Raw genomic sequence first — 27,281 nt, forward strand, 5'->3', positions numbered from 1 at the left:
GGCTTCCAGCTGATGAGGTTTCTGGTGAGGACTCTTGTTGGACTGGGCATGAAAATGTGTAAGTCGTCCCTCCTGTCTCTTCTTTTTTTTTTTTTTTTTTTTTTTTTTTTTTTTTTTGACAGGCAGAGTGGACAGTGAGAGAGAGAGACAGAGAAAGGTCTTCCTTTTGCCATTGGTTCACCCTCCAATGGCCGCCATAGCCGGCACGCTGCAGCCGGCACACTGCGCTGATCCGATGGCAGGAGCCAGGTGCTTCTCCTGGTCTCCCATGGGGTGCAGGGCTCAAGCACTTGGGCCATCCTCCACTGCACTCCCGGGCCATAGCAGAGAGCTGGCCTGGAAGGGGGCAACCGGGACAGAATCCTGTTCCCTCCCCGACCGGGACTAGAACCCGGTGTGCCGGCGCCGCAAGGTGGAGGATTAGCCTAGTGAGCCGCGGCACTGGCCCCCTCCTGTCTCTTCTTATGAGGCCACTAATCCTGTCAGAGCCCCATCCCTATGACCTTATATAACTTTACTCCAAATAGAGCCAAGACTGGTCATCAGAGCTTCAAAATATGAATTTGGGGAGACACTGGGACCATCATACTCTTACTTTTTTAAATATTTATTTATATGAAATGCAGAATGACAGAGGGGGAGATACATAGAGGAAGAGCTGCCATTCCCTAGTTCACTCCCCCAGACTCTCCCAGATGGCCACTACTATTGGGGCTGGGCCAAGTAACTCCATCTGGGTCTCTCACAAGAACAGCAGGGCCCCCAGGTGCTTAGGCTATCATCCACTGCTTTCCTAGGCACATTAGCAAAGAGCTGGATTGGGAAGCAGCACAGCCTCAATAAGCATTTGCAATCCAACGTGGGATGCCTGCATCTCAGGAAGTGGCTTTACCCACTGCACCACAACACTGGCCATAGTCCATCATACTCTTACTAAGAAGATGTAGCCTTGATGCCAGTGTTATGGTACAGTGAGTTAAGCTACCTACAGTGCTGTTATCCCCTGTGCATGCCAGTTCAAGACCCAGCTGCTCCACTTCCAATCCAGCTGCCTGTTAATGCACATAGAAAAGCAGTAGAAGATGACCCAAGTACTTGGGCCCCAGCCACCACACAGGAGACCTGGATGGAGTTTCAGGCTCCTGGCTTCTGCTCTGGCCCAGGCCTGGCCATTGCGGCCCTCTCAGAGAGTGAACCAGCAGATGGAAGATGTATCTCTCTCCATCTCTGTCTTGGTCTCTCTCTGTCTCTCTTTTTTTCTCTCTCTCTAACTCTGCCTTTCAAATAAATAAGTAAATCTTAAAAGGAAAAGAAAATAATGTAGCCTTTTTGATGTACTACCCAAGTTTGATCCTTGAAAGTAACTTACCTGGCATGGGCATAGGCCTTTGCCAGTAACACAGCTCTGCAGTGAGCACCTGTGGGAGGGAACCCTTTATTTCCTTTTTATGAGCCCTGGACCTGGCACAAAAGCCTTTCACTTCCACCATGTAGCATGAGCTCTGGATTTCCCATCTGTGGAGCAGGTGTCACTGGTGTTGACAAATAAGGGAGCTGAGGCTCAGAGAAGTCGAGTGACTTGCCAGCAGTCAGGCAGCTCATCAGTGGCAGAACTGTTCTTGAACTCAGATGTTTGGACACCTGGACCATCGCTTCCTGCTTCCTGTGTGATTTCCTGCAAAATCAGAGCAGGAAAGTGAGTGAAAATCAGGATGTAGAGAACCAGAATGAGTTTGGAACATGACTTCTAAAGTCAGAGTGCTCATAGGCCTTCCTGCAGGCCTTAGTTTCTTTCTTTCTAAGGTTTATTTATTTGTTTGAAAGGCAGAGAGAGAGAGAATATCTCTAGCTGCTGGTTCATTCACTCTGCAAATGGCCACAATGGCCGTGGCGGGCCAGGCCAAAGCCAGGAACCTGGAACTCCATCTGGGTCTCCCACGTGAGTGCGGGGACTCGAGGTGTTGGACCATCTTCCACCACTTTCTCAAGCACATTAGCAGGAGCTGGATACACAGTGGAACTGCCAGGACTTGAACTGGCACCTATATGGGATGCTGGTGTCACAGCAGCAGCTTAACTCACTGTACCACAATGGTTTACTTATTTAAAAGGCAGAGTGAAAGAGAGGGAGAGAAAAATACTCCATCCTCTGGTTCACTCCCCAAATAACCACAACATCCAGGGCTGGGCCAGGAAAAATCCAGAAGCCAGGAGCTCCATCTGGGTTTCCCATGTGAGTAGCAGGAACCCACATACTTACACCATCATCTGCTGCTTCCCAGCATGCATTAGCAGGAAACTAGATCAGAAAGAAGCACAGAGTAGCTGGAACTTGAACCAAGCACTCCAATACAGGTGTCCCAAGCAGTGGCCTTCCCTGCAGCACCACAGTGCCAGCCCAGATCACAATTTCTTCAACTACTGAATAGAAACGTCGCCCCCGACCAAGCACAGTGCAGGAGAGAGAACAGGTCATACACGGGACACGCGTGAGAGACGATGCCCACTGAAAGCTGACTGCGTCTTCCTCTGAGGCTGAGTTCCTCTTCAGGCAGGGCACAGAGGTCAGGCACACCAGAAAGAAACCCCATCCCCGTTAGCAGTTCTTCTTTCCCCCACCCGCAGTCCCCGGCAACCGGCAGTCTGTTTTCAGTCTCTAGGGATTTGTCTATTCTGGACACGTCATAGAAGTGGAGTCATACAACGTGTGATCCCTTGTGTCTGGCTTCTTTGACTTCACATGATGTTTTCAAGGTTTATCCAAGATGCCACTGAGTGATAGTCCACAGTAGGGCTCTATCAGATTTTGTCCACCCATTCTTCAGCTGATGGATGTCCGGGTTGTGTCCACTTTGGGGCTGCTATGAACAATGCTGCTGTGAACATTCAGGGAGAAGTTCTGAGTGGACCCGTGTTCATTTCTCTCGGGTGTGTAACTAGGAGTGGAGCAGATGGGTTATGTGGTGATTCTATGTTTAACTTCCTGAGGAACTGTCAACCTGCTTTCTGAGGTGGCTGCGCCATTTTGCATTCCCATCTTTAATGTATGAAGGTTCCAGTTTCTCTGCGTTCACTTGCTTTTATAATAGCCGTCCTAGTGGGTGTGAAATGGTAATTTAGTGTGGTTCTAATTTGCATTTCCCTATTGACTAAGATGTTGAGCATCTTTTTATGTGTATTTAGCCATTTGCACATCTTGTTTGGAGAAACGTCTATTCAAAACCTTTGCCTAATTTTTAGTTGGATCATTTCGTTCATTGTTGAGTTGTCAGAGTTCTTTATATACTCTAGATACAAGTCCCTTATCACAGATACGACTCACAGAAGCATTGTGTGCTGTGAGTCGCCTTTCCACTTTTTTGTTGACGTCTCCTTTGATGTCCATCCCTGTTCTGCCCCTGCCCCTGCTCCCTTGCCTAGGCTTCCTTTTTTCTGGGCCTACTCGTTTGTCTCTGTTCAGGCTGCTGTAATAAAATATCTTGGACTAGTAATGTGTAAACAGCAGAAATGTGTTAGAGGTGGGGATGTGGAGGACCAGGTCACCAGGAGACTCGGTGTTCCATCGGGGCTCGCTCTCTGCTTCCTAGATGGTGCTTACTAGTGCACACCCTTATGAGGCTGAAGGGGTGACTAGGCTTCTTCAAGTCTTCTTGTAAGGGCACTAATCCAGTTCATGATGACAGAGCCCTGGTGACGCAATCACCTCGTAAAGACTCCTCCTTTATTTATTTATTTATTTATTTATTTATTTATTTTTTGACAGGCAGATTTAGACAGTGAGAGAGAGAGACAGAGAGAAAGGTCTTCCTTTGCCATTGGTTCACCCTCCAATGGCCGCTGTGGCCGGCGCGCTGTGGCCAGCACACCGCGCTGATCCGATGGCAGGAGCCAGGTACTTATCCTGGTCTCCCATGGGGTGCAGGGCCCAAGCACCTGGGCCATCCTCCACTGCACTCCCTGGCCACAGCAGAGAGCTGGCCTGGAAGAGGGGCAACCGGGACAGAATCCGGCTCCCCGACCGGGACTAGAATCTGGTGTGCCGGCGCCGCTAGGCGGAGGATTAGCCTAATGAGCCACGGAGCTGGCCGTAAAGACTCCTCCTAATACCATCACACAATGGTATTAGGTTTTCAACATTAGTGTTTTGGAAGAACGCACACATTCAGACCATAGCACCACCTCTCTTGCTGTGTCTTTGGAGCCTGTGTGCTTCCAGGGCTACAGGAAGTGGCCTTTCTTGCGTACCTTCCTGCTGCACAGACAGCATGCTCTCCCAGTGTCCCTCAGCAGGTTCCTGCCCACCAGACAATCTGATCTCTACCCAGACCACAGTCATCCCTGGGTTTGCGAGTCCTGAGGCCATATGAGGAGCTCTGCCAAGCCCCACCCCCTGAATGTGATGAGTATGTCAAGAGGGGAGCACCCACCATTCATAAGTGCCCACTGTGTCCTAGATGTTCGCACATACTAGCCCACTGCATCCCCAGAACAGTCTCAAAAGACATTCATGTCTTTCTACTCTGTGGATAAAATGGAGCCAGAATTTGAGTCTGGAATTTAAAATAGAGCCAACCAGTGTGTCTGACCACACAGCACATACGTGGTTCATGAGCCATAAGTTTACCTCTGCTGCCCAATTTGGTTACTGTTGACGCACAATACGAGAAAACATGCTGATACCTCCCAGGCGTAAGCCCCAGCATGGTAGCAGTGGAAGTTCCTAGACACTCTAGAAAACGTCAGCCTGTTCTGCCAAACATCCCCAGGATCTCAGTGGCTTTGCACAATCAAGGATTCGCTCTTGCCTGCATCCCAGTCTAATGTGAAAGTAGTGGGGAGCTACTCTGTCCTTCCCTGTGGTCCTGTGGCTTCACTGTCCCCCTCAGCCTCAGCTTGGGGTCATCTGCTGGGACATCAGGCCAGTGGCCAGGGAAAGGAGAGCACATGGAAGGTTACAGGGGAAGTTTTGGGGGCCCAGCTGCATTTCATTGGCCAGAAGTTGGTTCCGTGGTCACTCTTAACTGCAGGAGGATCCAGAAAAGGCCTGTGACCTCAGGAAGAAAAGACACAATGCTTTTCTCAACAGGGAGCACAGTCGCTGGCCCAGTGCTCGGGCGTGAATTTTAGCCAGATGGCTGCCAGCTCGTAGAAGCGGTGCCGCTAATGTGGTGAGAGATCCATTGCCTTGGCTTCTTTGTCTCTTGTCTGCTCCTCACTTGGACCCGGATGAGTTGTCGGGGCAGAGCAGTTAAAGTGCATTGCTCCTCGGTGCCATGAAGGGGCAAGGCTGCATGGTCACTTGTCAGGGATGGCTATGAAACGTCCCCTCTCCTCACCCTCCCTCCTATACCCCAGCCCTTCTGATGCCGACATGCGCAGCAGCTCTGGAGCCTTGCTGCCGTGTGCCACGTGCCAGGCAGTACTCTGGGACTTGCTTGTGTTATGTCCATATTCATCCGTTATGGAACTTGCACTTTGGTAGAATATGAGATTGAATGGCATGTGAATAAATCCTTTATTTCTACTTTTATTTCTTTTAGGACTGATTTTGCTTATTTGAAAGACAGACTGGGAGACAGAGCTTCCATCTGCTGGTTCACTCCCCAACTGACCCCAACAGCCAGGGTTGAGCCAGACTGAAGTCAGCAGCCAGGAACCCCATTGAGGTCTCCAATAGGTAGCAGGGGCCCAAGCAATTGGGTTTATCCACTGACTTCCCAAGCACATTAGCAAAAGCTGGGCTGGAAGCGGAGTGCTCCAGACTCAAAGCAGGCATGTGATACGGGATGCCTGCTGTGTAAGCAGCTGCTTAACCCCCTGCACCACAACACTGGCCCTATTCTGCCTTTAGAGTTGTATACCTGTTTTTGTACATATTTGAAAGCAAACCAAAGAACTCTTATGTCACAACATTGTTTAAGCAGAGGCTAGTTTCAGGGCTGTGCTGACATGGGGGTGGGAGGCAGAGAGGAATACTTGAATGACTGAGTTTGAGACCCTTGTACGGGTGAGAAGGCTCAGGTGGCAGAGCACCTTGTCTGAACTGTGCTTCCAGTGCTTGCTAGCTGTGTGACCTCCGTTCCTACTGTCCTCCTCTATAGCACATCCCCATAATGTATACAGAAGATAGGACGTTTGGCATTTAAAATGGTTAACCACAGTGCGTGGCCCATAGTCTATGCTCACTAAGTGTCAGATACTAATGTTATTAGGAAATAACACATAATGTCATTTAACTGTGCCAACATTACTGTAATAGGTGTGATATTGACACTTTGCAGATGAGCAAAGAAAGGTTAAGTCGTTTGCACGTCTGCTTAGACTCCAGGTGTACCTGACCTCCAGGCCAGGCCCTTCAAGAGCAGTCCAGTTGCAGTCCTGGTTCTGGCACTAACTTGAGAAGAGGCCTCTGTAAACCTTGAGCTTCCTATGGGTTGAGGAAGGAGGCAGCCAACCACAGCAGAAGCCTTGGCTTTTTTGTTTCATTTGAAGGACGCTGCATGGAATCCAGGTATCTACTAGTAATGCTCCTACCGGACCCTCTGCCTGGCTCCGTAACACCCAGGTGCTTCATTATAACAAAGCTTCAAACTCCCACCAAGTGTAGACCATCATTTGTTTATCTGTTCATCTTGTTAATGAGCATTTATTTGAGTTGTCACCATTCTGGGGCTACTATGAATAATACTGCTAGAATATTTATGTACATGTTTTTGTGTGGATATATAGAATGGAATATTAGGTCATACGATAAGGGTCTGTTAAGTGCATAAGAAGGAGCTAGCATTGTGGCACAGCAGGTAAAGCCGCTGCCTGCAGTGACGGCATCCCATATGGACGCTGGTTCAAGTCCCAGCTGCTCCACTTCTGATCCATCTCTGCTTTGGCCTGGGAAAGCAGTAGAAGATGGCCCAAGTCCCTGGGTCCCTGCACCCACATGGGTGACCTGAAAGAAGCTCCTGGATTCTGGCTTCAGATTGGCCCAGCTCCAGCCCTTGCAGCCATTCGGGGAGTGAACCAACAGGTAGAAGACTCTCTCTCTCTCTCTCTCTCTCTCTCTCTGTCTTCCTCTACCTGTCTGTAACTCTGCCTTTCAAGTAAATAAATAAATCTTCAAAAAAAAAAAAAAGTATATAAGAAACTCTCACACTGCCTCCCAAAGTGGTTGTATTGTTTAAAACTCCACCAGCAATAGGTTAGAGTTCCTTTTGTCCTATTTGTGTTCTCATTGACAATTAGATTGCCAGTCCTTTTAGTTTTAGGTCTTTTAGTTTGTACGTAGTGATATTTCACCGTGCTTTTAATGTGCATTATCTTGATAACTAATGATATTGAGCACCTTAAAAGTATGCTCTTTTGGCCATTTGTATATCTTCTTTTATAAAGTACTGCTCAGATCTTTCATTTCTCACCTTTTGCTGGTTGTCTTCTTTTTAATGAGTTGTAGGAAGGGTTTTTTAATATCCTTGATACAAGTTCTTTGTCAGAATATGTACTGTGTTGTCTCAGTCTGAGGCTTGCCTTTACCATTACATATTTAAATGGATTAATTAATGAATGCTGATTTGTCTACTTTCAAGCTTCCACCCACTCCCTTTTGAGTACTGGGGAGCCTTTTCTAAGTGTTTCTCTTTGGCTGTGAGATATCTTCATCTGAAGGTACAGAAGTGGCATGGCACTGGGGATGGAACTTGTGGACACCAGGGTCAGACAGTCCTGGGTCCGAGTCCCAGCTCCACAGCTCATAGTGGGCAGGACCTGCACCTCTGCTGAGTCTTGCTTTTCTGGGCTGTTGTAAAGATCAAATGAGATGGCGATCCTAAAGCATTCTCAGGCTCAGGGCCCAGCACTCAGCAAGGGAACACAAGAGCTGAGCTGTCTGTCCCTCTTAGCAGCCTTGTTGCAAAGGCCCATCAGCTCCCCAAGCCCGCCCCATGTAAAACCAGGCCACACAAACAGGCTCCTTCAGCTTGCCTTCTGATGCAAGCTGAAACCCTGGACTCCTCCTTGTGCTCCCATGTGCCCCTCACTGCTCCAGGATGGCTCTTGAATCAGCCCTGCTGCTCTCTGCCCAGGCCACTGCGTTGCTTGGGCAGCCTTACCTCCCCACAGTGCTCCTGGAATAGCTCCTTACCAGAGAGCTGCCCTGCCGCTGCCTCTCTGTTTTCTACCCTGCATGCCACTGCCGCAACTGCCCGCACCTTGCTTTCTGAATCAGACCCGGGTCTCCTGGGGTGGGTGTTGGGGGAGACCACTTTGTAAGGACCAGGCTGTGCTGTCGCTGGCTTCTCGCGGGTTATAAATAACTGGCTCTATTCTTAGTCAACCAGCAGTTCATTCTCCTCCACTACCTTCCAGAGCCTCCATTAGGGACCTTGGCTGTCCTCACTGGAGACAGACCATTCCTGGCCTTTGGCAGGACCCATTCCTTTGATACGTGATCAGAAAATTCAATTACAAAACCAATTACTGATTTCCTGAGCTTTACAAGGGAGAAATGAAAGTTTGATTAAGTTTGAATTCCTCTTTGGCTGATTGCCAGCCAGGGCCAAATGGGCTTGTGGGAAATGTTTGTGGTTGATTCTGGTTTTTGTTTTGAGGCAGCGCTCTTGGGGCAGAGGGGGCACACCGGTTTTGTGCTGCGGGGTTTCTTACCCCTCTTCCTTGCTGAATGGCTGTTCCGTTTGTGATACACAAGATGTAAATCCCCAAAGACCCGTTGCCTGGGCAACAGGCTCCAGAATTGAGCTCAGCCAAACAAAGTCCTCTAGCTCTGAAGGGAGAAGCGTTTGTTTCCCATGCAGGGCTTAGCTGTAGCAGCCTCCACAAGGCTGCATTCAAGGACACTCACGTGAACAGGGCTGCAGAAGTGGCTCACTGGTCTCGCTGGAGTATCTTCAGCAGAGTGACTGGGCTCTCACTGTCCCTAGCGCCTACCCAGCAGAACACACAGATGCTGAGGCCAAGGATCAAGGCTCATGGGGGTGTCTCTGCCCAGCACCTGCAGAGCTGGCTTTCAACCGGCGACAACCTGTGGGGCCTCGCAGCAAGGGTCGAAGGCAGGTGAAGAGTGGAAAGCAACTCTGTCTCTAGTCAGAGCACCTTGCTTTCTGGGAGCTCAGCAGAGTCTATGATGGGAGCAGGCTGGGGCTCCCAGAGACTGAGTTGGTTCCAAGGACCCAAGATGATTCCCTAGGAACGAAGTGAGAGGACCCCAGTTCTCTAGAAGCTGTAACCATCCCAGAACTCTTCCTACCTGGTGCGTTAGCTAAGAGAGATAATGGGGCCTCACTCAAAATGCCTCCCCCATATGTAAAATTCTCCAATTGGAAGTAGAACCCTTTGGGCATTAAATTGGGCTTTCAAGTGTCTACGAATCCTGGTCAAAGTGCTAATACTCCTGGAAGAGGGAGCATCTCCCAGTGAGGACTGTCCACCAGCTAATAGAGAAAACAGCCCTGTCCAAGTAGGAGTCCCCAGACCCAGGGGCAGTCACATAAACTCCACCTCCCCGCCCAGCTCCTTCAGGGCCAGGCCCTAATGTGACCTCTCACTTCCGCGTGCTGCTTCATACCTCACTAAGCAGCCTGCCCCGGCCCCATCCACACACAGCCGCACCAGCGTGCAGCACCACCTTGAGCCCCAGCTGGAGAGGAGGCAGTTGAAGCTCACAGAGCTCAAGGACCTCACCCAACCTCACACAGCTGTGAATGCAGAGTCTGGACTTGGGCCCAGGATTTCTGAATCCAAACCCAAGCCTGCTTCCTTTAAGCACACAGCCTCCAGCTGCATGATGTCAGGGACACAGTGCACCAGCCTTGCTGGATTTGCTTGTTTGTTTGTTTGTTTGTTTTACAAGGTGAGGGTGTGCAGTAAGATTTGAATTTGTTTTTTTTTTTTCTTTTTTGTTTTTGATGAAACTTACAGCTTCCTGGTGGAGTTGTAATTAGGAAATTCTGGGTTAGTCAGCTAGACAGAATTGAAAATAACTAGGCAGTGCTGGATGGAGTGCTTTTTCCCTCCTTGGAAACTTGGGTTTCACCAAATTGGGTGGGAGGGAGTTGTGAAGATGGGAAAGATGTCTGCGGCTGGGCTGGGCCGAGGACAGTGTATTCCCTCCTTTGTGTGGGATGAAACGATGAGAAAATAGTTGTCTGTGTGTAGGATGCTTCTCAGCGTGTAGACAGAAGGTAGTGTAAGAAAGGTGGGGAGGAGACAGGTAAAGGACACACCTGGGCCACAGTGGATCCAGGTTTTGGTAGGAAGGGGATTGAAACACCACACGGGGGAAGGGTTCTTGAACTGGCATCTGCCCTGGCAGCCCATGGGCACCTTGCCTCCAGCCCACACCTCCTGCCCACATGCATCGAGATGCATGCACACCAGGCCCTGTGCCAGGCACTCTGGTGTTTCTGCCATTCCCCTAGCTGACAAGCTGCATTTTAATGGTGATTTGTATGTTTCAATATAAATGCAGAAAAATAAGCATGTAGCCCATGTAGCTCACAATTACTTGTGTGTTAGAATAAGGCCAAAGTCAAGGTTTCACTTTTCAAAAAGTGAGTTAGTAAATGAAACACAGTATAAATGTAAGGGCAGGAGTGTCCCAGGGTTTAAAAACAGAACAGAGAGGCCTGCAGTGAGGAAGAGCTTGCCTTATCCATATGAGCCATATGGGGTTACCCTTGTCTCAGAAAGCTCTAGCAAATATTCTCCACTTCACTCTCCGGGTGAGGCCTCCAGTCCTGGTGTCAGGTTGGCTAGAGAAAAGGCTCTGCAGTGAACCCCACCAAAAAGAGGGGGAGCAGTCCCGGGGCCTGCTCCCTCTGATCTGCTGTGTCCAGTTCTCGGAAATAAAAGCCCTTTCAGAGAGGGCCTGGTGTGATGCTGCATGTGACTGGCAGAGCTGTGACTGCCAAGGATGCGCGGTGCCTCCTGCCCCTGCCCCTGCCCCTGCCCCTGCCCCTGCCCCACCCGGCCCCAGAGGGCCTTCTGCTTCTCCCTGTCCTTGCCTCCCTGGTCTCTCCCAGCCCTTCCTCTTTCTTCCTCCCTCCCTCCCTTCCTCTCTCTCTCTCATCTCTGAATCACTTTTTCCAATAAGCTATGGACTCAGTGTATTCTATACCTCACTGAACGATTTCTATTTATGTGGGGCAAGATTTCAGAACATTATGAAATTTGCATGGGGAGCGCACAGAGTAGCTGCTTGCACACAAGAAAGAGGGTGAGGAGAGGGCATCTTCAGCAGGGTAGAAATACTTCCACAAGCAACGTGGCCCAGTCTGTGCCTCCACCCGGAGAAATCAGCAGAGCGCACACCACGGACCCAGACAGTCAGAACAGACTCTGTGCCTTAGAGTCCATTTCAATGCCTGTGTGTCCCTAACCTGTGGTGCTAGGGCTGCAATTCCAGGAATAAAAGTCAGACTGATGTGTGTTCGTGTGTGTATTTCATGCATACATGTGTCGCTGGATGTGTAGTTCCTCTGTGTGGGTTTGTGTGTCTGACATGCGCCTTCTCCAAGAAGATAGATTGTTCTGTCCCATCTCCAGAGAGCCCTCTATAGTACTAAAAGGCTTACACCAACTACCTGCTGTTTGCCAGGCACCGTGTGAGCACTTAGCCAGGGCCTCCAAGGCAAGGGATTCCCACAGAACTGAGAGGAAAGAAACAGGCAGATAACAAAAGCACCAGACGGTGGTATACAGGGCAGGGAGTTTAAATAATGGTGAGGGGACTACTCCAGGTTGAGGTGGTAACTGCCTGGCTCCCAGCCTCGGCTCACTCCTGGCCCCGTGCATGGTAGTAACAGTTGGCATCCCCTGCCTGCTCCGTGTGCTGCAGGCTCTGCTAAGTGGCACATATGCATCCCTTTCATCCTCATGGCACATGAGAAGCTGGGACTATCTGACAGACTGAAAAGCCAAGATTTGCTGAGGTTACGCAAACAGAAACAGAGTCAGGACCAAAGTCTAGGGTTTCCCACCTCCAGATGCCTCGCTGGGTAAAATTCTTCCCTCACCAAACCTGATTTTTCTCAACTATAAAATGAGTTGATTCCTGTTTGGGTTATCCCTGAAAAGCAAATCAGAATATTCTTAAAAATATAAACTTTAATACAAATAGATCTGAAAATAAGACTCCTGCTCCCACTGGGCCCAAGGCTCCTGAATGATGGAGCTGCTAGCATGTCAGGGCCCAAGTTTTCTTGGTCTCTTTCAGGGCTGCCAGTTGAACCACCAGTGAGAGGGATTTGGCCTTAACTGAATTTTACAAATTAGAGAGTTTGACTTGTCTCTGACTCAACGTTCCAGCAAACAGTCTTAGCTCCAGAAGCCAGACCCTCACCACTAATGATTCCCTGACTGGTGGTTCTCACCAGCTCACCTTCCACTGAGTGGCCACAGCTCTCTCAGCCCAGTGCAAGACCATGGTCCCTTAGGTTCCTGAGAGCCCTGATATTGGCCTGCATGGCCATGGTGAATTCAGGCCAGCTGGTGTTGACAGTGGCCACTGATGAACAGTGGAAATGGCAGACAACCAAGGTGGTCAAGACAATGGAGCCTGGGCTTACTTTAGTTGAGCTGGGTCATGACCCTTTTCTGTTTCAAGCCCCACCACCACCATTATATTAAACAGACCATGTAATGCATCTCAGCAAGTCCACCGCAGTGGCTCTGATTTGCTTTCAAGGGTCAAAGCTGGGAGGGGGGCAGAAACATGGACTGTGGGATCCGAAGGGGCCAGGCTCAAACCCAGCTGAAGCTTCCAGCTCTGCCCCTGCAGACCTTGCCTTTCCTCTGCCTTGCTCTCAATCCATTACTCAGAGGATAAAGAGGTTATAGGAGATAGGACTCTCTCTCTCGACCCTCAAAGCCAGGGTGGGGAACATCTGGCCCATGGACCATGCAGAATTGCTTGGTCTGGCCCTGCCAAGGTAACCATAGACAGGTAGGTTTCAAAATTCAATGAATCTGTTGCAGGCTAATTTTTAAGTTGATAATTTTGTATGGCTTGCAAATGATGTTATAAATATCTAAATGGCCCTTGGCAGAAAAAAAGGTTCCCGTCCCTGCTCTAAGCAGTTATCACAGAAGCTGGTAATGTTTTTCATTATTATTATGAGATGCATGTGTATGAAGGGAGATCGGGTTTTTCGCTTTTTGGTTACGTGCTCTGTTGTTTTTTGGGTGAGTTATTTTTAGCCACTCCCTCCCCCAGCCACCTTGTTCATGTTTCACTGTGCTTTTCTTCCAAGGGGAACACAGTGGAGCCATTCTGCTTGCTTGAGGGGTTCAGCCATAAAAGCCACAGTGGCCATTGTGTTGAATTCTTACTACGAGTCACTTGGTACACTGAGCCCTTGACTGCACTCACTCATCTAAATCGCCCAGCCATCCCGTGAGGTACACGCTGTTACCATCCCCATTGTACAGGGGAAGACGCTAAGACTCCCAGAGGCTAGTAGGCCTGGTGCCAAAGCCCAGTTACTACTGCTCACAATGTGGGTAGAAAGTCCTGAGCTCTGTGTGCCCCAGCACAGGTCCTCCTGCTGAGTCATCCTGTCTCATATGACTGGGAACAGTCTCCTCTGATCTTCCCTGAGAACCCACTCCTAGCCTCTCTGACAACCCTTCCTCACCCGCAAGTGGTCAGTGCCCAGGGACCCCAGTGCCAGCCCAGCACACCAAGGTTCCCTAGGCCCTTACACCTTGGTTCAGAACACTGGCCTCTCCCTAAGTGTTTTCTTCTACCACCTGCCTCTTCTCCTGCCCAGCCCCTGCTTCCCAGCCAGCCCAAGCTTGTTCCCATCTGCTTGCTTAAAGCTGCCAGCCAAGCCACCAGCAACCCTGGAACCTTGAGCTAGCCACCACCTCTCTGTTTCTCAGTTTGCCACCTGTGGCCTGAGGGAACATAGACAGCATCGCTTCTGCAGGCTCTTCCGGCCCCACATTCTCCAAACCACCATCATCATTGTCATCATCATCATCAAACAGTGGCCTGTTTGGTTGGACTTACTCACAGCAGCCAGCGTGAGCTTTACTACAGTGTCCCTCGCAGACTCCCTCCTGTGGCCGACAGCCAGAGCCTCCATGATCCGGGCCTGTGTGCTGACTGCTGCCCGGAAGCTACTTTCAACACACCCAGCGCCCCACCCCCTCGTACTGGCTGTTAGGACCCAGGCAACTGGTAATTCTCATGTGTGTGTGTGTGTGTGGATTCCCGCCCAACCTTGCATCCTCAACTTTATATTTATGGCTTGCCCTGACAGTTCCCTTTTCTTACATGTTCCAAATTATTAAAAACAGCTGCTTTATAATTAATTGAATGAATCATGGGAAAACACATTTTTTCTGTCTATAAATAATTCCACCTAAAAGTTTCTGGGAGGATGCAGTGCTGTGACAGGCAGCCAGCACACACCCGGTGCATGGGATTGTTCTCCTCTGCCTGGGCTCATGGACGTCTCAGCCATCTCTGGAACATCCCTAATCTGAAACAGGACCTCCAATTCAGTCAAGGCAGGGCCAGGGGAGATGGGCCACAGGATCCCTGTGCAGCCTCTTACGGCTAATCCTACCCACTTCAGGCCAGTTTCTCATGATGTCACCACCACCTGTGGGTGCCCAGCTCTGTGCACCACCCCATGCCTGGAGTGGGGTGTTTCAGGGGAAAACTCAGCTCCTGGCCCCAGAGCCATCAGCTTTGTTTTCAAGACCTTCACAACGGAAGCCCATTCATCAGCCAGGTGGTAGAATTCAGGGGTGAGATTCTGCACCAGCGTGCCTGGGACACAGAATGGTTACGGATAGGCCCTAGGAGTTGTCTCCCTGTGTTGACTGCAGGGTGCTCTGCAGATGGTGTTGTTGTCTGTGTGTCTCGACCCCTGACGTGGCCAAGGTTGGAAGGCAGAGCCCGAGCTGCAACTTAGGCAGCGAGACTTTGGTTAGAGATGGCGCCCCAGAGGCCACGGGGACTGTCAGGCTGCTGGAGTGCCTGTGGGCTTACTGCAGCAGAGCAACCTTACACATTCAAGAGTGGCCCAGGTGTGGCTTGCATACTACCAGTGCTCACCACTGCTTGTCCTGGCGGTCTGCGTTTGTCAGTCACATTGTTGAACTTGGCCTCAATCCTCTCAGTAAAACCAGTGTTCCAGGGCAGGCGCCGCAGCTCACTAGGCTAATCCTCTGCCTGCGGCGCCGGCACCCTGGGTTCTAGTCCTGGTCGGGGTGCCGGATTCTGTCCCGGCTGCCCCTCTTCCAGGTCAGCTCTCTGCTGTGGCCCGGGAAGGCAGTGGAGAATGGCCCAAGTGCTTGGGCCCTGCACCCCATGGGAGACCAGGAGAAGTACCTGGCTCCTGGCTTCGGATCAGCACAGTGCTCCAGCTGCAGCATGCCAGCCGCAGCGGCCACTGAGGGGTGAACCAACAGAAAAGGAAGACCTTTCTCTTTCTCTCTCTCTCTCTCACTGTCCACTCTGCCTGTCAAAAAAAAAAAAAAAAAAAAAAAACAGTGCCCCAGGCAGCCACCACCAGCTGATCGGAGTTGATCAGAGTTGACTCAAAGTGAGACCATCTCTGATCTATCCACTGTGGCTCTGTCATCTTAGGGTCTGGGATGGGGAAGGGACATGAAAGGCCACAGAGGGCAGAACACCTGTGTTGTGCTCCAAGTTTTCTGGACTTCTGGTTCACTGCTTTTTTTTTAATTTTTTAAAGATTTATTTATTTATTTGAAAGTCAGAGTTACACAGAGGAGAGGCAGAGAGAGAGAGGGAGAGAGGTCTTCCATCCACTGGTTCACTCCCCAATTGGCCGCAATGGCCAGAGCTGCGCCAATCCAAAGCATGGAGCCAGGAGCTTCTTCTGGGTCTCCCACAAGGGTGCAGGAATCCAAGGACTTGGGCTATGCTCTACTGCTTTCCCAGGCCATAGCAGAGAGCTGGATTGGAAGTGGACTGCAGGCGGTGGCTTTACCCATTTTGCCATAGCGCCAGCCCCTCACTGCCTTTTTTGGGATCTCTATTAAGTTTGTTCATTCAACAATAGTTACTGAGTACCTACTATGTGTCCAGCACATTGGCAGACCCAGGATACAAGAGGGGGCCTGGCCTAGGAAGCCAGGATCCAAGGGAGAGACTGTGAACCCAGGCTGCAGATGGGTGAGTGTGGGCTCATCCTGTGAGGCCCACACTGTCGGGATGGTGGAGCGACGGCCTTCTTCAACAAGAAGCACCAGAGACAGTGTCGGTGAACATGTCTGTTTATAAACAGCGGGCATGAGCTTTTATAGGGCAAGCAAAGGGGAGTAGCTAGCTCAGGGTAGCAACACTAATTCTATAGGATAGATCAGATACTGGCGCCTCTATGCTTTTCCAATCAGCTTGAAGGTCACGTAACCTTCCAGATGGTCCAATGGGAGCTGTTTACCTAATTGACAATTACAAGGCCCCTCAACAGGAAGTGGGGATGAGGGAAATGTGCCTGGGGCCTCTGCTGCCTGCCAGCAGTCAGGTCCTGTGGGGAGCAACTCGGACTAGACTAAGTTACTGGAATTAAGACTTATTCTATGCATCTGCTCTCCCACGATATGGCGCTGAGAAGGGAGAAACAGCTTTTACACAGCTGCCTCCAGTTCAACCAATAAACTGTAGGACCTGCTCCTGATTGGAGGAGAGCAGCGTACTCGGCGTGTGGGTAGCAGAGTTGGGATTGGTGGAAGAGGACTATAAAGGAGGAGAGAGACAACATGCACCAGGAACATCTAGGGGGAACATCTATCTGAAGGAACACCTGTGCAGCCCCCGAGAGAGCCGGCCGGCGGTGTGCCGCTCCCCCGCGGAAGTGGGGAAAGTGGCAGGGGGAACCGCCCTTCCACGGAGGTGGAAGGGACAGTAGCCAACCCGGGAAGAACCAGCAGCAAACCCGGGAAGGGCCGAGCAGATGAAAGAACAGCGCAGGGTTTAGTGTCGTTCCTCCATGAAGAGGGGGAGCGACAAGGTCCTATGTGGGGATCTTAGTGTGCTGATCCCTGGACCAGGGTTTTTCCCCAGGGCCACAGTGTGCCATGCCCTTTTAACCTCCTGCATGGGCTAGGCGGGCAGTCTCCCAGCCAGGCACAGGATTGCCCACAGCTCTGGACGCCAGAGGGCCTCTTGTCTTTACTTAACTCTCATGGGCTTTGCCTGTGGAGCTGGATGCCTGTGCCCTCTTGACTCCCTACCTGAATTCCAGTCTTGTCTCTGGGGTGATCAGCACCTGTGGCCGTCTCAGGCCACAGATCCCTGGCCTTTCTCTAAGCTGCTTTCAAAGTGTTCGCCATTTTTCAGTGTCTGTAAATGAAAATTATTTCTTTGTTGTGCAGAACAAGGTATTTATTAGATGGCACTGAACTCATCATTGGCATTTTAGCTTTTTTGGGAGCTGGCTTTTGTGTCTGTCACCCATACTAAGAGAAGACTGGTTCCTCACCGTCCCTGAGGGGAAAGTGGCCCCTGTGGATAGAATCACACAATTGGGCTCAAAGGCCATTTTACAAACTCCTCATTTTAATGTAGGCAAGCAGTCTCCACTTTTCTGTGTAGCTTAAGTTCTCCCTCCGGTTTTCTTTTGCAATATTCCAAACCACACAACTGCTTAGGAATATGAATCTAGATAATGAAACAAACAGCTGCACCCTTGCAAACAGCCCTTTGCCATGCGTGACCCAGGTTGGAGCTTCAGTGCCCACCCACCTGGGGCTGGCTGAGGGTGGTGACCTAGCCTGTGCCTGCACCTGCAAGCTGTACTGTGTGGCTGTGTCAGCCGTCAGCTGACAGGCAGGTGCCCGGGGAGCACGGCCCACCTGCCCTGGAACACAGCCAGCACTGGTTTCTCCAGCTGTTCTGGCAGCCTCCAAGACAGCCAGCATCACACTCCTGCTGTCCCGGGCAGTTCAGTTCCTCTCTTGGCTCTTTGGCCCCATATTCCTGCGTTTCGTTTCCTGGTGAAGTGAGCAGAGACCTTGGGAACAGCACCTCCTCCTCTGCTTCCAGTGCCCACCTTCAGCTCATCCGGGTGCTTCCAGGTCTCCCTAGGACAAGGAGATGTAACCTGGGACCCACGTCAGCTTAGGGCAGCACCTTGTTAAACCAACAAAAGAGTCAGCAAAGCAAAGGAGGGCCCTGCCCCCACAGAGCTCACCTCCTCCTAGGGAAGGAAGTCAAACCAGGCTGTTGAGAAAAGCAAACCACGTTGGGATGAGAACAATAGGACAATAGGTGCCTTAGATTGGAGGGGTGGGGGGGAGATGCTGTCAGGGAAAGCCGCCTCTGGGGGATCACTGGAAAACTCAGAAGGACCAAGCTGCCGAGCCAGAGAGTGACTGTCACCAGCCGAGGTGTCAGGACTGAGGTGTCTGTCACTCCCTCTGCCTCACGCTGACGATAAAAATAACTACAAGGAGGGAAATGTCCTAGAGAAATTACCTTGAAATTCAGAAAACATGAAGCCAGGCTCCATCTAATTAAGATGACATTTTAAAAGGAAGGGTGGGGGGAGGGCCCGGATGGCATTTTCAATTGCAAGCGGATTGTGCAGCCTCTCTAGTTTCGGTTCCAAACAAAATTCCAATTGGAACAGAAAACCGGACTTCAAAGGCGCCGCCCACCTCCGGCCAGGCACTGGGAGTGAAAAGAGCAGCATGGGGCCTCCAGGCACAATAAGGCTGCTGCAGCCCTGCAAAGGCCGGCAGCAGGGGGCCGGGCCCTGGTGCCTGCTGTGCCTTTAAGGGGATCAGTGGAGCCGCTCCTCCGAGGAGAGCTAATTGAGGCAGTGGCCTTGCCCTTGAAGACCGAGCCTCAGTCCAGCCTGGCATCTTGGGGTACTCACTTGGCAGAGCTCTGGCCTGGGCTGGTCCCAGGCATTCCCCCAAATACTGTAGACATGGGCCTGGCTGGTGTGTAACTGCGCCCAGTGCTGCCTTGGGGAGGGGCTCCTCCCTGCAGGGGCTTCCCAGCAGGTGGAGAAAGCCTGTGCCCTGTTTCCTGGAATCCTGGCTCAGGCAGCTCCAGTTCACTTCCACTTGGAAGGCAGGCAGATGCAGCTCTGAGTTGGCATGGAGGGGGGCTGGCTTAACAGATGCCCAGGGCTCAAGATCCCACTACACTGCTCTCTGGACAGTGCAGGACAAGTAGTCCTGCATGAGGTGGGCAGCCATCTGCCCTTGGAAACTCAGCCTGGTCCTCTAACCCTCAGCCCTCGCGTGGCACTTGGTACTGTTGATGTTATGCAGACTTCTGACACTGATCTCTGTGTGCCCAGGTGCACACACACATGCACACACACATGCCTGAAGTGTGTCACAATCCAGGGAGCACATTCATCCAGGCCCTGGGAGGAGAGCATGGCGTAGATACCACCACTTGCAGCTGAGGAAACTGAGTCACAGGGCTGAAACGACCTCCCAAATCTTTTAAGGCAAAATCCCGTCATTTTGGTGTCACTGCTGTCCACTTGCACTTGACTTTCCCTGCCCACCTGGCCCCTGAGCAGCCACAGAGGTCTCTGTCCCGTTCCTTCCCTCTAACCACCATATCCCCCGCTCAGCGGAAGTCTGTTCCCCACTCCATGGGACAGGAGGCAGGGTGGGGAGGTGGCGAAAAGACATGGGCTGACAGATGGGCTGAATTGTAGGAGGTGGTGGGAGAGGTGGCCTTGGTTTCTTGGCAGGCAGTAGGGAGCCAGGGAGGGTTTCCTTGTGGCCTGATTGAAGTCCTGTCTTCAGGTAGAGGCCAGGAAAGTGGCTTGGAGCCCTGCCATCATCCAGGCAGGGGGTGGCTTTGGAGGATGAGAGGAAGGGACAGAGTTCAGACCTTCCCAGGGGCAAATGACAGTGCTGGGAATCAGCCTGCTGCTGGGCTGGAGGAAGGGGAGAGAACAGGGCAGACCTTGGAGTCCCCAGCCTGTGTGATGAGAAGCACAGAACTGCCATTGGGAAGGGGCTGTGGTCCCCAAAGAGTGGTGTGGGTGTTCTTGAGGACATGCAAATGACTAGTGCCTCCTACGGACCAATATCTTTTTATTTTAATAGTTGTAGTATTTTCGTATATGTTGAAAAATCAGCACACATACCTCTGATTTTGTGATTATTATAGCTTAGTATAGCTGATTTTTTTTTGAGTCAGTCTAACGTCATTTTAAAAAATATTAGGTCAACAGGAGCGGTGGTATGCTGACACAGCAGGAAACCGGAAGGGCAGGAAGGAATGCCAGGAGGGAGGGATCTAACTGGGACCGGAGAGAATTGAATCCAGGGAGCCAGTGACCAAGGGGTTGGGGCAGGGCTCGGTGGAGGCCATCGCTCACAGACGTCCTTTGTAGAAGAGTGGTCCGAGCTGGCCCAGGGAAAAGGTGGCTCGAGAAAGAAAGGGGAGACCTAGGGATCGTCAGCACCCCAACGTGGAGGGGAAGGCAGGGGTCTGAAAGGGAGATGGGGAGCTGGCAGCAAACTAAAGTGAGCCAGAGGAGAGGCCTCTGCCAGGGAGCAATGCCCCTGGGACCAGACGCCCAGCGTGAAGAGGAGGAGTGAGCTGCCCTGGAGAGGGCTCTGAGAGCACAGCAGGACAAAAGGAGGAGGCGGGGAGGATGATGGCTTCCTGGAAAGGTTTAGGATGCCCTGGCCAGCGCCCTGCCCCCACCTCTCTAGCAGGTCAAGTCTACCCTGGGGTGTGGGACAGTTTCCTCTAGAGGATTTTGCTGGAGTTCACTTGGTGACTGGGATGGGAGGGACCTCTGAGGCTTCCTGCACTTGGTTTCTGCGCTTCCCTGCGGACCCTCTGTCCTGCAGGGCGGCAGCTGCCTCACTCCATCTGGGGAGCCTCAACCCCAGGGCTGCTGGGGATGGGCAGGCAACTTCCCTGCTCCTTCCCAGACGCCTTTTAGAGGATGGTGATACCCAAGAAACCAGCAGTCACCATGACAACAAAGTTCCTTAACAGCCAGAGCCCCTGGGTCCCCTTCATCTCCCTGTAAGCAATCTGGGGTGATCTCACAACAAAGATGAGGCTCCTGTTGGCTGCTGGGAAAGGGGAGGGGATAGGAGGGAATAGGGTTGGCCTCACAATTGCCAGCCCCCATGAGATGCCACACCCTTCTTAGGAGGCAGTATCATCAGTGAATGAATGCATCTTGACCTGACCTAAGACCTAGGAACCAAGGAAGGATGCAAGAATGGAAGGAAACGGGATGGAGCGAGGAGTCAGTGCCTCCTCCAGTCCCTCTGCTGCCCACCGTTGAGTACTGTACATTCACAGCCAATCAGAGTCGTTCTCAGGCCTAGTCCTGCTGCTGGGAGGAGCGAAGTCACCAAGTGGGAGGTGAAGTGGGCTGTGCAAAGGCCGGCAGCAGGGGGCGGGCTGGAGGATTGCCCCTGTGCATATCCTGCTCCTTAGTGCTTCAGACATCCTTTCACAGATACTGCCTTTTGCTTGAAATACATTTAGGTAGAAAAAAAGTCTAAAGAAAAAGATAAATTAGGGGCCAGCGCTGTGGCACAGCGGGTTAACGCCCTGGCCTGAAGTGCCGGCATCCTATATGGGCACTGGTTCAAGTCCTGGCTATTCCACTTCCAATCCAGCTCTCTGCTATGGCCTGGGAAAGCAGTAGAAGATGGTGCAAGTGCTTGGGCCCCTGCACCCGTGTGGGAGATCCGGAAGAAACTCCTGGCTCCTGGCTTCAGATTGGCACAGCTCCTGCCATTGCGGCCATCTGGGGAGTGAACCATCGGATGGATGACCTCTCTCTCTGTCTCTTTCTCTCTCTCTCTCTCTCTCTGCCTCTCCTTCTCTCTGAATAACTCTGACTTTCAAATAAATAAATAAATAAATCTTTTTTTTTAAAGATAAATTAAACTATAGGTGTACTCAGGAAACAGCAAACAACCAACAGTCACTTATGGAGCACTTACCATGTTTGATGCCAAAACCTGTAGATGCAGTGAGAGATTTGGTGCAGTGGAAGAGCTGTGAGTGGCTGCAGCTTGGGAGACCGTATGGGGCGGGAATCTTCCCTGTCGTGGAGGAAAGGAGATGGCATGGTGCAGATTCTTTGGAACTCCAGAAAACATGCCTCTCTGCCCTCTGCCACCTCACAATCTTTTTTTAAAGACTTATTTATTTATTTATTTATTTGAAAGAGTTACACAGAGAGAGAAGGAGGGGCAGAGAGAGGGAGAGGTCTTCCACCCACTGGTTCACTCCCCAAATGGCTACAATGGCCAGAGCTGCGCCAATCCAATGCCAGGAGCTAGGAGCCAGGAGCTTCTTCCGGGTCTCCCACATGGGTGCAGGGCCCAAGCACTTGGGCCATCTTCTACTGCTTTCCCAGGCCATAGCAGAGAGCTGGATTGGAAGTGGAGCAGCCGGGACTCAAACTGGCACCCACTGGAATGCCAGCACTGCAGGTGGCGGCTTTACCCGCTGCGCCACAGCGCCAGCCTCACCTCACAATCTTATTGAAAGGGCAGTCTGTGCTCCCTGAAGCAATAGAAGAGTGTTGCTAGTTGACAAGCCATAATCTAGGGCTAAACAGAGGCCAGATGTGACACAGGAAACAGAAACCAGCAGAGGAATGGCATGGGCAGGATGTATCAGTAAGGCTACCACTAGCTGCTGTAACAAAAACGCCCAAAACGCTTCATGACCCTAATGCAGTAGGTTGTTTCTTGCTTACTTAATTGTCTGGGGCAGGAGTTCTTGGTGGGTTGGTGTCTGTCCTCTACATAGTGCCTCAAGGACCAGCTCCTTCCGTCTTGTGGCACCACCACCCCCTAGGACTTTGTCATCATCTGAATTCAGGGGACATATGTACTTACGTCTTAAGAGCCACGATGCACTTCACGTTCACATTCCAAGGTCGTCAGCTCAGTGACATGGCAGTCTGTGGCCTGCAGAAGAGATCCCAGCCGACAGACTGTGTGAGGGCTGAAATCCAGGCTGCCTCCCCCTTGCTAAGCCAGGCAGCTCAGAGGAAGGAACTCCTGTTTACTAGCTCCAGCAGAGTAGCTACATAGGCTGGCTTCCGGTCCTGGGCACGGCCGGAGTAGGGGCTGGGGATCAGGGAGAGAGGTATGGCCAGAAAGTAAGAGAGGAACAAGGAGAAAGCAAAAGGTGCCCTGAAGGGGAGTGGAGCTAGAGCCAAGGTGGTACCTGGTGGCCTCCTTGGTAGCCCTGCAGTTTCAGGGAGTTAGTGCCAGCCTTGAGCCAAGGGGTGCACACACACACACACACACAGTAGGCAGTTGCATTGCTGGCCTCTCTTCTGCAGCAGAGGCAGAGTTGACACTTCCATCTCTGCCCACCCCTCCCCACCCAGTGTCGGTGTCAGGATGACGATGACATGGGGATGGGGGCCATGCTCCCAGAGGCTTTCTCAGCACCACAGTCCTCTGAACCTCGTGCTCCTCTCTTGTGGCCAGGCACTAGGAATCGAGGGAACTGGCATCCAGCCCAGGCTCTCCTGTGTCTTCCCCCTCCTGGCCCCACCCAGGGTGGCCCAAGGGGACCTCTCTGCCCGGCCCAGCTGCTACACAGCCACATGCACCACTCTCCCTCTGCTGTGTTGTGGTTGACGAGAGTATTTGTCTCTTGTTTTTTACACCTGTCGCCATCTCACCTGCCTCGAGTAAACACTGCCGTCATCAACAGGCCCATGCTGGCTCCCCAGGGTGGGTGCCAGCCAGGTCCTCTGGGAGCTCCGTGCCCTCAGCAGCAGGGCTGGGAGCAGGTGATAGCGGTAGGAGAGCAGCCCAAGTGCCAGCATTTCCCTGCCTGTAAGGAAACGGAGGGCTGGGGGGCTCCAGCACAGCAGTGCCCCCAGCTCGCTGGAGGTCTGAGACAACACCCTGTTCCTTTACCCGGGCCTGAAAGGGAGGTGATGAAACTCCAGAGGAGAAGCAGGCCACATGATCACTGTGGGGTCGGCTCTGGAACCAGGGAGCTGGAGGTCAAACCCAACTCTCCCACCTACTGGCTGAGTGACCTTAGGCAAGTCTGGTAACCCATCAGAGCTCTGGTTTCTCTGATTATGAAATGAGGGAAATTATAATAATCATGAACATCCAGTGAAAGAAAGCCCAAGATAAATGCTCACTAAATACTAGCTGCTGTTATCTCTTCAAGATCTTTCTTGACCACCAGACCTGTATGTGTGTTGCCAGCTTCAAGACTCACAGTAGACCCTGAGAAAGCCCCAGCTAAGCTTGCTGGCCCCCTGAGCTGCTTTGCCTAGTCTGCCCTGACTCCTGAACCCAGAGGTCCTTCCTTAATTCCAATCCAGATCCTTCCCACCACCACTAACCTTTGGTGGGAATGCAGAATTCTTGCTTCTCTGGGAAGTACGGGCTGCAGCTTCAAGCCCCACCTCTCAGCCCCTGGATCCGTCACTCCTGTGCAGGTGGAGGCCTCCCCAGCTGGCCCTGCCATCCCGGCTGCAGGCCACGAGCGACTCCAGTGGGCAGGACCACAACGTGCAGTGCTGTGGGCTCACCAGGCCAGGCTGTGACTCTCTCCTGCCTTTCAGCTCTTCCAAGGACCTCAAGGAGAAAGTCTCAGGGTGACACTAGTGCATTCTCAGTAGCTGAGCGTATCCCCAGTAACGAGCGAGGGGCCTCGGCCGAGAGTCTGCCACAGGCCACTGGATCCTGCGAGTGTAAAAATAGTGCTCTGTTTTCATTTTCGCCATTCTCATGAGTGTCTTCTATTTAAAATACCTTATACAAGTTTTTTCATTTGCCATGAGGATATGACTTTTATAAAGCACAAAGATGTGTCTAAGAAAAATAGTAAGTATTAGTCAGCAGCTGATGCAGGACTTGGGCAGAAGTTGTGAAGGATTAGGGAATGACATCTGGGTTGGATAAATGCTCTAGCAGTTTTCAGACTTGGCAGGTTACACTTCTGGAAGTCATCGAGGACCCCAGTAAACAATCTCTTTATGTAGGTTAAATCTGTCCAATTTTATTGCATTAGAAATAAAAACCACAGAAAATGTAAAATGTGTATTCATTTAAAACATAACTATAATAAATTCATTACATATTAACATAAATAAATTTTTCTTAAAACTTGCTGTATTTTCCAAAACAAGTGTGTCATTGTCTGACATTTTACGAATCTCTCAAATGTCTGGCCTAATAGAAGATGGTTCACTTTTCCCTTGCGTTTCTGCGTTCAGTCTGCTGTGATGTGTTGTCTGGGTTGAAGAAAAACTTGGTCCTGTGTGGGGAGCAACCAGACTAGACTAAGTTACTGGAATTAAGACTTATTCTATGCATCTGCTCTCCCACAATATGGCGCTGGGAGAGAAGTAAACAGCTTCCACACAGCTGCCTCCAGTTCAACTAATAAACTGTAGGACTTGCTCCTGATTGGAGGAGAGCAGCGTACTCGGCGTGTGGGCAGCCGAGTTAGGATTGGCGGAGGAGGACTATAAAGGAGGAGAGAAACGGCATGCACCGGGAACATCTATGGGGAACATCTAAGGGAACCCGTGCAGCCCCCGAGAGAACCGGCCGGCGGTGTGCCGCTCCCCTGCGGAAGTGGGGAATGCGGCCAGGGGGAACTGCCCTTCCACGGAGGTGGAAGGGATAGTAGCCAACCCGGGAAGAACCAGCAGCAAACCCGGGGAGGGCCGAGCAGACGAAAGAACAGCGCAGGGTTCAGTGTCGTTCCCCCACGAAGAGGGGGAGCGACATAATGGTGCCGTGACTCGGATATGAAGCCTAGGCAGGGTTTAGTGTCGTTCCCCCATGAAGACGGGGAGCGACAGTCCTGTGTAAACAGGCAATTGAAAAAGGAAAATGTACTGTACTGACATATCCAGACGGTTATTCTTTGAAACTCACCCAACGGGACCAGGGTAATCTCCTCAATAATATTGGCCATCTGGAATTTGAGACTTTATCCGTGACCCTGTCCTGAAACCCACGGCTCTTGACTGGGTCTCTTACCCATGCATGCTTTTGTAACACTGTTTTGGTCCTCTGGTCCTTCACATGTTCACACATGTGAGCATGTAGTATGGAAAACTTAGGCCTATTTATATCAACACTGGTTTTGTCAGAAAAGTCTTGGGGTACTGGGGAGTTTTCAAGCTAATGGGGGTAAATGCAAGTCTTCCAAAATTCTGGTTCTTCCCTCGGAAGCTGGGATTCTATCATTTTGGTGACATATCAGTTATTCTCCTTGAAATGATAGGTTCACATGGTTCATTTTTGAGAAAATGTCTGCCAGAGCCCCAAGTCTGAACCCCCATTGTGTGTCTGTGTCCTTTCAAGTGAAAGTGTTGTCCTGTGGAGGACAGGGACAAGTTTGGCTGAGGACTTGGGCTTTAAAGAAAAAAAAATGTCTATTTATTTGAAAGGCATAGTTATGGGGGTGGGGGTCTGAGGGGAAAGGGGATCTTCCATCTGCTGGTTCAGTTCCCAAATGGCGACAATAGCCAGGCTGGACCTGGTAGAAGCCAGGAGCTTCTTCCAGGTCTCCCAAGCACTTGGGCCATCTTCCCAGGCACACTCCCATCTTTGCAGGGAGCTGGATCAGAAGTGGAGCAGGGACTGCAAAGGGCAGGGACTGCAAAGGGCAGCCGAAAGGATGCCGGCATTGCAGGCAGCGGGGTGAGCTGCTGCACCACAGCACCGGGCCTGACTCAGTCTCACAAGAAGTGGCTTTCCTCAGCCAGCCACCGTCAGTTTGGAGTACCAGTGTTTTATGCGTACTTGCCTTGTGATCACACCAAATGAAAAGAAGTGTACTGAAGGGCAGAGTGTTTTTTTAGCTCCTAATTTTTGCTGTTGCCTCAAGGACATTGCTGAGTAAAGCTGGCATTTGTTTGACTGTGAATGCATGGTTGTGAGGAATACAATGGAAACTGGTTCAGTTGGTTGCATTGCGTCGCTTCCTGCTGGGGGGACTGTGGTGTAACCTGTTGCTTTTGCTCCATCAGTGCAAATGTTAATACTGTTGGAAAGACAAAGGACATTGTAGTATTGTCATGGAAACAGTTTAGGTCCCATGGGCTCCTCTGAAAGGGCCTCAGAGACCCCCAGAGTCTGCAGAGCACCCTGTGATACCCAAGGATCTGGCTAACCCCGTCCTGGTCCAGTTGGGGTCCTGAGACCCAGAGTCCCCGAGCCTGGCAGAAGCAGCCCCAGTCTTCTGAGACCCTCGAAGGCAAGTGACACAGTCCTTTTCAGACAAAAAACCAGTGTCTGGATGCTGATGAGTGTTGCGGGGATGAAGAGAC

At 51.3% G+C, this 27,281-nt stretch overlaps 1 protein-coding gene and 1 long non-coding RNA gene across 3 annotated transcripts in view; both read left to right on the plus strand.

Moving 5' to 3' along the window:
• GNAO1 (G protein subunit alpha o1) overlaps positions 1–27,281 on the plus strand; it is a 178,316-nt gene that overhangs the window by 112,609 nt on the left and 38,426 nt on the right. The window lies entirely within an intron of this gene.
• Positions 78–25,089, plus strand: LOC138846391 (uncharacterized). The gene is made up of 2 exons (XR_011383869.1): positions 78–16,514; positions 17,001–25,089. It is a non-coding gene; the product is annotated as an uncharacterized lncRNA (long non-coding RNA).

The sequence above is a fragment of the Oryctolagus cuniculus genome, chromosome 18 (genome assembly GCF_964237555.1).
Source record: "Oryctolagus cuniculus chromosome 18, mOryCun1.1, whole genome shotgun sequence".
Lineage (NCBI taxonomy): Eukaryota > Metazoa > Chordata > Mammalia > Lagomorpha > Leporidae > Oryctolagus > Oryctolagus cuniculus.